Below are 14,540 nucleotides of genomic sequence, written 5' to 3' on the forward strand. Positions count from 1 at the left end.
CTATCATCGATGCTTGGCAAGTTGGCCACATGGAAGACCATGCATGCATCATGTTAGAAAAATAACAAATTAGAATAAATCTCGCCTACCAAATAAACAAAACAACACTTAAGATCAGATATAAAAAAATAACAGAAGGGATGCCCCTGTTCACGTATATCCTTGTAGATGGATTTTTCTTGGCCGCATGCAGCCAAACGCAATGGACGCTGGTGGAGCAGGGACGTAGGGGTACTACTGTGCCCTTCATGGCTTCATGCGATCGTCAAGCTGTTTAGATGGAATCCTGGGTGGCTGCTTCAGCGTAGATGAGCACGGCAGCATCGGTGATTGGGTACTGCACACGACAAACGTGTTTGCGACAATAGCGCACGGCTGCTGCCCCATCTTCCGCATGTAGTGACCGTCGCCAATGACACACGACGCTGGGCGGCGCTTGGTAGGAGGGGGATAGGCGGCATGTACAGATCGGAAAAAGATCAAAATACATGATTAGCAGATGTTGGCAGCGTGCGCCCTCGTCCACCGTAGAATGCAGATGTTGATCCCACGATTAGATTGGAGGGTGTGGGTTGGTGGGCTTCATGTTGTTGGGGAAGATGATGCAAGGGTGAGATGCCATCAAGCTCGCTGGGGAGGATCTCATGATCACCCCTACCTAGCGTGCCAACTGTCAGATTTAATGACCAGCAGTCCACCAGGGAGTTACCAAGGTGGTAGATTTGTAGGCGGGGGAGATCGCAAGACAAGGAAGTCGAATGGTAACACAGAGATGCAAGGTTTAGACAGATTCGAGCCTCTGGAGACTAATACCCTACATTCAGTGTTTTGGAGGATTGTATTGCTGGTATGGGATGTGAAGAGTTGATGTTCAATTGGGTTGAGTTGTATTCGAGAGGTGTCCTTGGCCGCCATATATAGGCTAATGACCTAGAGTTACAATCAGATAGGATTTAATCCTAGTCAGTTGTTACATGGAAAGCAATCTGAGTCAGACTACAACAAGTATCCCGCAATATCCGGGCAGAATCCAAGCTTGTGCTCCACGTATCTTCATACCTTGGCCCGCACGGCGTGGTTAGGTGGGCTCACCTGTCAGGACCGACCAGTATCCTTGTCGATGGGGACCCGTAGGTACCCTTATCCCTCAAAGCTATATCAAATGGATGTCAAGATTGCCTTCTTAAATGGACCAATCTATGTAGTGGTATATGTTAAGCAACCACCGGGCTTTAAAGATCCAAATTTGCCCAACCACGTCTACAAGCTCCGTAAGGTGCTCTATGGGCTCAAGCAAGCTCCTATAGCATGGTATGAATGCCTTAAGGATTTTCTCCTAAGGAAAGGCTTTGAAATAGGCAAAGCCAATCCTACACTCTTCACTCGCAAAAAGGATAATGATCTATTTGTATGCCAAATATATGTCGATGACATATTATTTGGTTCCACTAACAAAGTGTTGTGTGATGAGTTTAGTAGGATCATGATAAAGAGATTTGAGTTGTCCATGATGGGAAAGTTCTTTCCAGGTTTTCAAATTAAGCAACTCAAAGATGGCACCTTAATAAGTCAAACCAAGTACACTCAAAATATGCTCAAGAAGTTTGACATGGAGAATGTGATGAGGACATCACTCCTTTAGATACACATGACACTCCTCCAATTGTTCTGTAGGAACCAATCACTAGAGCTCGAGCTAGACAATTGAATCAACAGGTGAGCACATTCTTATATACTTATTTTAGTAATTTTGAGAATGGGTTGCTAACTAATGATGTTATTGTGCTTAGAAACAATGGAGATGACCAGGGAGTACTTGAGGAGAAGCATGAAGGTGGAGAGGTCTAGCAAGGGGCATCCAAGTCACACAAAGGCCCAATGCAAATCAACTTCGAGACCACCTCGGAGTCCAGGATTGGACGCCCAGGCCGCATACAGAGTCAGAGTTTGATGTTCTATATATGGATGGAAAGATAATTTGATAGATCTTCCAATGGAGTCAGTTCCATTTGAGTCAACAGGAATCATCAAAACAAGTGGAGTTCCAGAATCTATCAGGGTGTTGCGGCCCCGTCTTTCAGGGCGTTGGGTTGTGTATCGTGTTGGAGCCCATTAGGGGCGTCTCCAAGGGTATTGCACACCCCTAAACACTTTATATTCAGTAGAGTCAGCCAAGTTAGGGTTTGGGTTTTGCTTAGATTCAATCTGTCATTGACAATCGCCGTTCATCGGTTTGTAAGACCCCAACTTTGTGTGCTTAATCTAAGGTTTTCTACAATTGAGTTGTGTTCTTCCTTGCCCTTGCTTGTATTCTCGATTTGCATGCAGGGGATAGCCTTCATGGCGAGGTCAACCAGGCTATGCATGGTTGATAACTAGAGGAGAAGTGGTGCTTCGATTGTGGGGTTCGAATCTTGCTGATCAGAAGCCAGATCGAGTGTTTTATTTCTCCACCATATCAAGAGTTACCCTCACCTGACGGAAGGTCAGGCACCCTAGTTCCCATCAAAATGCCAAGCCCATCAAGACCCCAATGCTATCAAATGGGCACCTTGATCTAAATGAGGATGTTAAGAGTGTGGATCAAAAGGTATATCGATCTACGATTGGCTCTTTGATTTACCTTTGTGCATCTAGACCCGATATTATGCTTAGTGTGTGTATATGTGCAAGATTTCAAGCTTATATAAAGGAATGTCATGTAATGTCTATTAAGAGAATTTTGAGATATCTAGTCATATTCCTAACCTTGGCTTGTGATATCCCAAAGGCTCCACTTTCAACCTAGTTGGCTATTGCAATTTGAATTATGCTGGTTGCAAGGTAGATAGAAAGAGTACATTGGGGACTTGTCAATTTCTTGGTAGGTCCTTGGTGTCTTGGAGTTCCAAGGAATAAAATTCTGTTGCCTTATCCACCGTCGAGACCGAGTATGTTGCAGCCGGTGCTTGTTGTGCTCAACTACTATGGATGAGGCTGACTTTGAGAGATTTTGGTTGTGAGTTTAGCAAGATACCTCTCTTGTGTGACAATGAGAGTGCTATCAAGCTGGCTGACAACCCCGTAAACCAATCTAGAACAAAGCACATAGACGTAAGACACCATTTCCTAACAGACCATGAAGCCAAAGAAGATATCACTCTTAGCATGTGAGTACTATACCGCAAAGCAACTAGCCAATATCTTTACAAAGCCCCTTGATGAGCAAAGGTTTTGTGCTTCGAGGAGTGACCTAAATATCTTGGATTCTCATAACTTGGCTTAAGATCATGTGCATGTTTGATAGATTTAGTGTAGATGCCTTTCAAAAGAAAAAAATCTTTCAAAACTAGAGTGTGATTTTCTTTAAAACATTTGGAGTTATTGGTTCTCTCACTTGTATCATTTTTCTCATTGATTGATTGTTGGCTAATCTCAAGTGATAGAACATCTCATGCTCATATATATTACCATCATATCTCTGTAAATCTATCCCATATCAAATTCCACTCAAATCTATTGGCTATTAGCTAGGGGGAGTGGAGTCTCCAAAACTATTTCCTGAAACCCTAGAAGTGGCGGAAAATTTCGGAACTTTTTTCAAAAAATTCCGTAACTTATGGGTTATTTACTTTTACCCCCAAGAAGTTACCGGTTCACCCCTTTCATTTACCACCACCGGTTTCTCTCTCCTTCTCCCTCTCCTCTTACCCCCTCAGGCAATTTGGAGTTTCCATCACCCAAAACTCATGAAATCATCAAGAAGAAGGCAACTCAAGTGGGGGAATCATGTGGAGGCATTGGATTCAAAGTTTGAAGTCATTCTCTTCTCTTCCCAAAGATATCTAAATTTCATCTTGCCCGATCTCTCAATGTAGGTTGTTTCTTAGGATTCCATTTGGGTAGAAAGACTCTCTAGACAGCATAGACCTAGGATCTTCAATCTCAACTTGTTCCCATAATGGATTTGCTGAGTATGAAATATTAGGGTTTGGTCTACGGAGTTCCAGAAACTCCGGAAAACATGTTACGGAATTTCCGCAACTCAACAGACCAACTCCTCTTGTTGATTACTCTCTGAGATTTTCATGTTATATCACCTCAATTGTTTCCTATTTTTCTTCCAAACCATGAGGGAGAAGAGGGACACTCGTGGTCATGAAGTACAAAGGAGGACAAAGGCAAGGCATGATCCAAACCCTTCAAGGGTTGAAAGTGATGACAGTGAGGAAGAAGAAGAAAATAAAGAAGAAGAGTACAGGGTTGTTTAGAGGAGGAAAGGGAAAGAAAAGGCAGCTGAAGGATCCCACAAATCTTCTTGTCCCAAAGCTCCATATATCTCAAGATCGTGTTCTGTTCCTGATCATAGGCCCACTAAAAATACTCGTTTTATAGCTCATCACATCTATCCCAAAACTCCAGAGCATCTTACTCCTACCTTTTCAGAAGATCCCAATCATCCTATGGGGTACACTCCACGCATGGGCAGAGATTACTCAAAATATCTATAGCTCTCAAGGAGGAAAGAAAGCATAACCCTTTTAGATGGCAGAAAATGGAAGGAATCGATCCGAGGTTTTGGAATGAGTTTCACATGGATTTCTACACCTCGGTTGTGAGAAAGAAGAAGAACAAGGCTCCCATTATTTCTATGAAATATGTGGACTGACCATATTATGAGAAGGATAACGACGAAGCATTTAAGGAGGCAATTGCCATGTGCAAGGAGTTCGGCCTTTATGAGCTCATGGGTTTCAAGTACCATTGGAATGCTGAAATTCTTGGTTAGTTTCATATCTCCTATTACTATCAAAACAGCACAAACTCTATTCATTGGACAACCATGGGTGCTAACTATTGCATTGACTATATGACATTCTCTCACCTTGGGGCTTTGATCCAAGGATGAGAAGCATGATCCCATTCATGTTGAGTACAAGATCAAGAACAAGCATGTGTCCTTCATGTTCTATAATCCCATGTTGGCTCTTGAGGGAAAGACAAACAACTTGCTACCCTATTACTATGCGCTAAGTCAATTCTTTAGGAATACAGTTGATCCAAAGGGAGGGGATGCCATGGCACTTCACTTATATGCAGCAAATCTTCTCAACCGTATGGCTCCGGGAGGCAAGCCTTTTTGTATCTTTGACTACATTTGGAATGAGCTTCATCGTGCTATGAATGATTCAAGGAACAGTTTGCCCTATGCTCCTTATATCATGTATATTATTGAGAGGGTGACAAAGACTACCTTTCCTAAAGATTGTGCTCATGAGCCTCTTCACACTCGCTCCCGTGACAATGATGGACCACATCCTAGTGCCACAACTCGTCGCTATGCTGGCTCTTCTAGCCAAGCCCCTCGCCATGATGATGTGCCCTATCCTTCTTCCACTTCTAGGCAGCCCCGCAAGCCAAGAGGATCCATGATCAAGAGGGTCCTCATGAGCATGTTTTGTATGTGCAAGCATATGGTCCGGGAGATAAACGAGAATCGGCGTGACATCATCGAGATCAAGGCATATTACAGGCTTCTTGTTGATACTTATCATGAGCTGCCTGACTTTGATGATTCATTTGCCAAGTGGGACGCCATGGATGCTGCCGAAGCCACTACTACTGAACGTCCTATTCCCGCTACACCTGTTGGCTCTTCTCACCCTCACTGCTCCACACGCGTTAGCTATGTTGAGGAAGAAGAAGAGGAAGAGGAGGAAGAGGAAGAGGAAGAAGACGAGGAAGAGGAAGAGGATGATGAGGATGCCGATGATGAGTAGCTGCTGTTGGTTCATTTGCTTTTTTTTGGCGCTTCATGCCAAAGGGGGAGTGAAATTGGATTTATGTATCTCGCCCTGTATCGAACTAAGTTTTTATTTTTATGGTATGTAAGACTATGTGAGCATGGGAACTTGTAATGAGTGCTGTGGATGCTTTAGAACTACTCTTAATTATCTAAGGATGCTTGCGTGTTATTGTGAAAAAATTCTCTGATGATTGTTATTTGAGTATAACAGAATGTACGGAGATTTCGGAAATTTTCTGGAAATTCCATAACTTGAGGAAGTTTTCGGAGATTTCTAAGGAACCTCCGGACATTTTGTCATTTTTCTCTCATTTCCTGTTGTTGAGTGCATGATCTTTCATACGCATGACAAGTATTTATTTTATCACACTTTGAGCACTCCACTGTTGTTAGGACATGTGCTTCTCTCATAGTTCTACATATGTTGTGCAAATTGACATTTTAAAGGTCTCTTTAGAATTCAATTCTCATGGCACACATTAAGGGGGAGTTGCACATGCTTTATATTTATATTGAGATACATTATCTTCCTATTTGTAAGACTTAAGTATGTTTTCATCAATCACCAAAAAAGGGGGGAGATTGAAGAGTATCTTGGTCCCCTGAGTGGGTTTTGGTGAATTAATGACACAAGCTTAAGTGTCTCCTGAACTTTCAAGTGCATGAGCAGGTTTAGAAGGATGGGTGGATATGTAGCACTTGTGGATGACCCTCAAAAAGAAAATGAATGAATATAGGGCATACCTTGAAGGCCAAATTTATTTTTGGTTTGAATTTGACTATACTCTATTGAAAGCCCCTCTTTACTTTCCATTTGGCATTCTTGGTGAGATTTTGTGGGGATTTAAGGAGGGATTCAACGGAGACCAAGGGAAAATGCTAGTGAGCTGATTTCTCATCTCTTGAGCACCTTGTTCTTCATCAAGCTGGTGATTTCATGTTTGTTACTCTTGGAGCTTCAAGCTCCTAGCCAACTAGGCATTGCTCGTGGAGTTTGTGGCTACCTATGGAAAGTTTGTATTACCCCAACGATTGAGTAAGTGACTCTAGCTCAATCTTTGTGGTTGCTAGAGTGAGGAAAGTGGCTTAGGTGTGAAAAGTCCACCCTTTGTGCAGGCTTCAAGTGTGGAGCTGAACTCCGATAAACAAATCCTTGTGTCTCTTGTGCTTGTTGTTTTTCATTTCATTCTTATTCATATATAGAACATATTTCTAGGGTTTGTACTCGATCTACTTTTCTAGAAGGTTACTAGCTCTGTTATCTTGTCCCTAAGGCTCAGTATACCCTGTTGCTTAACCTATATTCAGTGATTTACTTTTGGTCAAGCATTTCATAGGGTTGTAGTGGTTTCATGTCAATCTTCGGAGAATCCGAAGATTTCTTTGGAAATTCCGCAAGTTCTGATAAATTTGCTTGAGGTTGTGTAAAATTTTCATGTTCGACTGTTTACACCCGTCTAGTCGACATCCTAGATCCTTTCACTAGGCAAAGGTGCCATGGCGAGAGGGGAGAGACCGCGGTGTAGCTCACCACAGGGAAAAGGAAGAGAGGGACGCAGTCCCTAATTTTGTGGGACCCATTATCTTCTCTCTCTCTTCCTCCTTTCTCTCTTCTCTATCCCCACCCCGATCCAGAACGGCAGAGAAGGGGTGGTGCTGGCCATCCCGATCCAGAGCAGGGCGGTGGTGGCGGTGCTCGAGTGGCACCGGTGGAGCTCTGGGCAGGGGTGGGGGCACTCAGAGCAGTGGTAGGGGAGATCGAGCAGCAAGGTGGAGCTTTAGGTGCAAGCGGGGGCGCTCTAGGCAAATGTAGGAGTGGAGCTCCGAGCAGGGACGGCAGAGCTCTAGGCTGAGGTGGATCACTAAGCAAGGGCGGCAAAGCCTGAGCGGCGATGGCAAAAGCGGAGAAGTAGTAGTGTCTTGGCTTTTGTGTTGTGCGAGAGGCAAAAGAGGGAGGAAACGGCCACAATGCTAGAGTAGGGGGGCTCCCTTCCCACCGTGGGAACAGGGGACGGAGGCAGGATTTGGGTGCCTCCCTGGACCTAAGTAGGAGCCCTGTCGCAGCTCTATTTTTTTTTTAGCTCTTAGCCCATATTTTTTAGGTAGGGGTCTGGTAAGGGCCCTTGATGGAGTTTCTCTTACTACCTTCACTGGTGGCTTCAGATCTAGGTACACGGCTTGCAGCTTCTGATTTAGTGGGCTGCCCCTCCACCCTCCACGGCGTGTTTATCCACCACCACGGGCTACTCCTCCACTAGCATCCGGTCATCCACGCATAGATGGCTCCACCAACATTGATGGCGTGTCGTGATATTGTTTCTATGTCGCTTAAAGCTCTTGAATTTTGCGTTAACAATATACAATGGGTTCTCGGTTGGCCCGAATAATGTCCGACTGCTTCCATAATGTGAGAGAAGAGGAGGTATATGGTGGGCCTATGCAAGAAAAACTGGCTGCTAATGTTAAGCCACATGCTAATTTTGTTGCCAAACAAATTGACTAGTCACTAGGTGAATTCCCCGCGCGTTGCTGCAGGAATTTAGTTGATATATAGTTTAAAACTAATGGAAACAAATGTACCTCGAGTGAGTGCTGGGAAGTGCCACGGTAGATTACAACGTAGTAAGATATTTATTAGGACAACATATTTGTTTATATCCGTGTCAAAGCATCTGTGTCAAAAAAGTTTCTAAATTCTAGGACCATAAACTCTTGAAACTTTTTAAAGTTCTCCGAATAATAATACACGTAAATACATAATGATTGTTAGCCTAGTTACTAAAATATACTCACTCCGTCCCTCCGTCCCGTAAAGAGTGTCCATTTAGATTTGTCCTATGTCAAACTATTTTAAGTTTGACAAAGTTTACCATCAAGTGTATCAATATTTATAACACTAAATAGGTATGCTATGAAAATATATTTCATAATGAATCAAATGAAACTTGCTAGACATCAAAAGCATTGATAAATTTTTATATATTGGTTAAATATAAGATGGTTTGATTTTGGACAAAACTGAAGGGACACTCTTTAGCCAGTATATATCTTAAATTAATTCTAACATTAGCATTAACTGGAGTGGACAGAGATGCTACTCAGGCCCAATCCTAGAAATAGAGAGAAATAAACATTATGGAACGGAGTCAATGAAACAATACTGTTAAAAAGAGAACACGTTATTGAAAAAATGCAGGCAACACCATTGAATATTTCATGAATGCTATGAGAATAATTCGAAAACACATGATATAACATCTCGATAATACTATAGAAACAATCAAAACTACACTGTGGAACATTTCATGAATTTTGTGGGAACAATCCAAATTACACTGTGAAACATTTGATATTAAACTATAAAAACAATCTAAAATACACTTGGAACCATCTCATTAATAATGTGGAAAAATCCAAATAACATGGTGGAACATCTCACAAATGATATGAGAACAATAAAAGACATCATGAAACATCTCGTTGATACAATGACAACAATCCGAACTACATATTGGAACATTTTGCGAATATTGTGGAAACAATCCAAACTACACAACAGAACATCTTATTAATCCTATAGGGAACAATCCAAAATACAACATGAAATATTTCATAAATACTGTGAGAACAATCCAAATCACATCACGGAAAATCTTGCTGATATTATGAGGGAAACAATATAAACACGCATTGAAACGTCTCACTGATACTATGTGTACAATCAAAACTGCACCGTGGGTAAAATATAAAAACCGTACGCTCATAGAATATGAAGAAATAAAATAACAACGGTAAGAAGGAATAAATAAAAACATGTAAATAAAGAATGGTAAAAAGGAATAAAAAGCTAACTGGGTAAAATATTCTAGGCCTAATAAACTATGGTAAACATGAAAGAAACAACTTATATTTATATACTGAAAAAATGAGTAAACTACTGTACATGAGCTGTTAAGTTATTTTATAACTCTCCAAACGCTGGCTGAGCAAATCAATCATGCAGGTTCTGGCTAACGCGCAGCAAGCTAGACCAGCTGGCCAGTAGGCCACTTCACGCGGGGCGTTGCGCCTGGCGAGGGAGAGAGGGCGGGGGTGGTCGGCGGGGTGCCGTTTCTTGCACTGCCGTCGCATCGAGCATGAGCTGCAGAGGGACGGCGGCGGCTTTGCTTTCCTCCGGAGGAGGTGGCGTGATGAAGGAGGAGGAGACGGTGGCGACGGAGGCGGTGCGATCTCCTTGACCCCAGCAGCTGGAGCAGGTGAAGGTGGATGAGGCGAGGGCGTGAGGTGGCAGGGAGTCAGGGACCCACCGGTGGAAAAACAACCTTCCATACTCAACAAAATATCAGTTGTTTTTGACCCACGAGTTACTACAAAATGATTGCATCCCCTACTAAACCAGATGTGCTATGTAGGTAAGATGATAAGGAAGCTACGTGCGAGACTTGAGGCTGTGGGTTCAAATCCCATGCACCGCGCACGCGCATATTTCGCATGAAAAATCGCATGACTTGTGACTTGAGATGTGCGCGTGTGTGAGAGTCTTCCAGGAATTTTTATTTTTTTAGCGCAAAACCCTTAGTCCCGGTTGGTATTACTAACCGGGATTAAAGGTGTGCCTTTACGGGACTTTAGTCCTGGATGATTAGTCTTAGTTTTCCTAACCGGGACTAGAGTTTGTTTCTCTACAAGTGACCAAGCTAAGTGTGCTCGGGATTTTTACGGCCGACAAGAGGGAGATGTTCGGCCTTAAGGTAAAACCGATAGATTTTTATGGTGAAGGTGAGAAAGTCTTGTGGCTAGAATTCAAGGACATATACGAAGTGTACATCTTGATGCCCTTGACGTCTCTTTGATCAGCGCCTAGACTCTGTAAGTGTCCGTTAATCTATATATAAATTTTGGCTCATATCATTATTTTTTATGCGTGCGTCACTGTACTAACTTTATCTTCCATTTTATGTAGGATGCTAATTCAGACGTGCCGATGAGAAAATTACCTTCATGTTGGCTTCATGGATCCATCCCTAGTTAACCAAAAATAGATACATGAGCAGCCAGAGAAAACGTTGGTGGAAGTATATAATTTCCCAGACAAACAAAATTTCAAGGATTTCATACTACTTCCATACAACTTCAAGTAAGTGTGCATATACCATCTATTTTTGTTTTCTTTTTTCTTACTTGATTAATGTTAGTTAGCTCTAATATATATGAACATTTACGTATGCAGCTATCACTGGATCCTTATAATAATTGAGACTAAAAGAAGCCACGTCACTGTCTTCGTTTCGTTGAGGAAAGCTCCGGTGGAGTACCAAGATATGCTAGGCTTGTAATAATTCTGAACCTTTATCTCTATGCAAAAGTTTATTTCCTAAACTTTCATTATTTTAATCCGCAGTGCACGGAGAGAATTCATCAGGAAACACAAAGGTCCATTCAAAAAAATCTTGCATGGAACATAGACTTCCCAATACGTATGAAGTTTGCACATTTTGTACATTCTATAGCACGAATATTTCATAACTTATTTTTCCCCCACTGAAGTGCTTAAGACAGGAACCCGGAAATAATCTATGTGGCTACTACATCTGTGAGCACATGCACGGTTTTGTGGGACTAAGGGAAAGATGACGCCACACAACTTTAAAGTACGTAAAATAAAACTATTAATAGTTAATTATTTTATTCATGTAAAATTCACATTTTTCCAAATTATAGATGTATAATATTCAACAGGGACTCTTGAGGAAGGAAAGAGTAGACACAATATGTGAATGTCTCATTGGATTCCTGGTGGACAAGGTGGTAAATCCACAAGGAGAATTTTATTACGATGGCCGAGCAACACCTCGACGGGAGGATCCTAGATAGTTTAATTTGATTTCTATAACACGCTAAGATTTGTAGTATGCTAACAATTGTATATATACTAAGAATTGTATACATAGTAATTGTATAAATACTAGTTTGATTCGTTTAAATACTAGTTTGAATTTATTATAAAAAAAGCCTCAACTACTGAAGGTTATACATACGTCATGCATGAAATGACAAGCGCCATGCAGGCTAACTAAAAGGGTACATGACGCATGAAATTACAGGCGCGTGCATGGTGCGCGTCTAAAATTTCAAGCATAACTTTAGTCTCGGTTGGAAAAGTCCCGGTTGGTTTTTCCAACCAGGACTAAAGCGAGTTTTGCACCAGTAATTGTGATCGGGATGTTGAAGCTCCTGCGGACGGGCAGGCCGTGTTGCGAATGGACGTGTCTGTGACAGAAGTCTCGATCAACCTTTGCAGAGGATCCAACGGCGAGCAAAAACGGGCGACAGCCAAGTCAGGCGCACGCGGACGTCACCCGCACAACGGCAGGCGCGGCGTCCAAACAAAAGTAGCGGCCGCCCGGCCGTATTTCTGTTGTGCCGCGTTCCCCACGCCTGCGTCTCAGCGTGGCTGGCGTGCAAGGCTAGCTGTATCCCTTTCTGCCCAGCTAACAAGTAACGCCAGCTTTATTCACTATCACCACACCTCCCTCCCCCTTTCTCCTCCTCCTCACCCCATTCTTCATCCTCCCTCTCTCCATCAAGGGTACATCGGAAGAGGTGCTGCTGGTACATCGATCTGGTGGGAGATATCAGTATATTGAGGTAATTTGATTCATTCATCTTACCTATTATTAAAAAAGTAAGCACCTTAATTTTTTTAGTTTGATCCAACTTCTATTATTGACGGGTGGGTTGAATCCTTGGTTTGAATCCGACTCAGCTCGGTTCACCGCACGAATACGACTCAGCTCAGTTCGCCGCATGCCCGCACCTAAACGGCAAGGCAGTTGTGGGGATCAGCCAAGCCAACCCTCCTTTTTCCATCACGAATCACACTGACCCAGGCTTTTGCGTCCCCTAAGGCTGGTGCTGGTGGCCGTTAACGTTGATCTCGCCGGTAGCAGCCTTTAGCACTGGCACCAGCACCTTGCTCCGCCCGCTCGGGCGCCCACCTACGCGCCTCCTCGGTCGGCTCCTCCACAGCCTGCAACTTGAACGGCCACCCGACTGTGAAGTTGCGCGGCACCGCCCGCGAACGTCGCTGAGTGTCTCTAAGGCCTGCTGCGGTGGATCGATCTAGGGTGTATTTCACGAAGGAGAAATGAGGAGAGAGAAAGTTGAATGCTCCGGGGGGGAGAGCATAGGAGCGCAGGGAGGCGCAGCTTTTCAATTTTTGATTTTATCACCTGGCGTCTGTATCTGTGCTTCGCCCTTGACCTTGATGCATTGGCCCATTAGGACATCTTGTTCCTTTACTTAGGAAACGCGACAGAACACCATGAACACATATTTTTTATAACTACAAATACTATACAAACTGTATTAGGTACCACAGATGCTTAGATGACAAAATCTACAGCAGCTAGAGATACGGGGAAACCTAATAAAGAAGAAAACATCTGATTCGAGAAATAGGAAATTGGCATGTATGTTTTGTTATATATCGATAGTTGAATATGTTTCTGATTTTATTTATGGTCTCTGATCATTAGCCACGTATTCCCGATCGAATTTTTTGGTTTCTGATTTGGAAACATGAGCTAAATTATATGGATGGTGGATGCCAAGAGTTTGATGCTTCCAGAGGAATGAATATAGATTTCTTCAGTGGCCACCTTTGAGCTAGATAAATAAGCTAGCTCATTGGGTTTAACATTTGATGTTTCATTCCACCATGGGCTATGCCTGAAATTCCTTACTTTAGCAAGCAACGAAATCACAAGGCCTGCGAACTAGTTCCCAACATACTTTCATAGTTTTAAACTAGAACTTCAAACATGAAATAAACAGACTGCAACACAGAGCTTCAGGCAACAAAATGCAACCAACTACTGTCACAGACTACATCTAGCAACCATCTTGTGTGTTTGAGATCTTGCATTCTCCACCGCAAAAGCAAACCTTCAGCCCCCATTCTTGCCAGATTCATTTCACTGAAGTAGCACCATCCTGTGTCATCCGCTGGGGCCTCCTGAGGATGAAAATGTAGAGCCGTCACCTTGAGCGCTTCTGCCCCTTCTTCCAGCTTTACCCTCTTCTTCTTTTTTCTTTTAACTCTGCGCAGAACATAAGAAACGATGAGGCAGAGCAAATGATCTCAGTAGGAGATCGAATAATTTTCTTATCAAAGCAAACACTATCTCTTCCTCTCCAAATAGCCCAGCAAATAGCTGAAAGAGCAACCATGTGAAACTTCCTGCCAGATTTTAGAAAGGAAATAGCCAACAACCAAAACTATTCCAGACTACAAGGCCTACAGTTTGCTCCTACCACCAAGGCAATCAAACTCCAAAAATATCTAGCCATAGCACACCCAAAAAACATATGTTCCACTCTGTCTCTCTTTCTGAGCAAAAAGAACAAGATTCATCTCCTTGCCATTTCCTTCTCACCAAATTATCTTTTGATAGAATTGCATTCTGTTGCATCAACCACATGAAAATTTTAATTTTCAGTAACATCTTAGCTCCCCATATGTTGCTGTGTGTTACAGTGGGTTCATTGTTAAACATCTGAGAATGCATGGATTTGACTGAAAAGACTCCTTTCCCTCCCCAAATCCAAGCATCTCCTAAATGTGAGCCTCCAGTTTCATGCGTCATATAAGCAACAGTACAAGATTGTGCATTACATATCTCATACAACTCCGGGATCTTTTAAAGATACATTCCCACACCATGGATCACTCCAAAAGTCAATATTTTTACCA

The sequence above is a fragment of the Setaria italica genome, chromosome VIII (genome assembly GCF_000263155.2).
Source record: "Setaria italica strain Yugu1 chromosome VIII, Setaria_italica_v2.0, whole genome shotgun sequence".
Lineage (NCBI taxonomy): Eukaryota > Viridiplantae > Streptophyta > Magnoliopsida > Poales > Poaceae > Setaria > Setaria italica.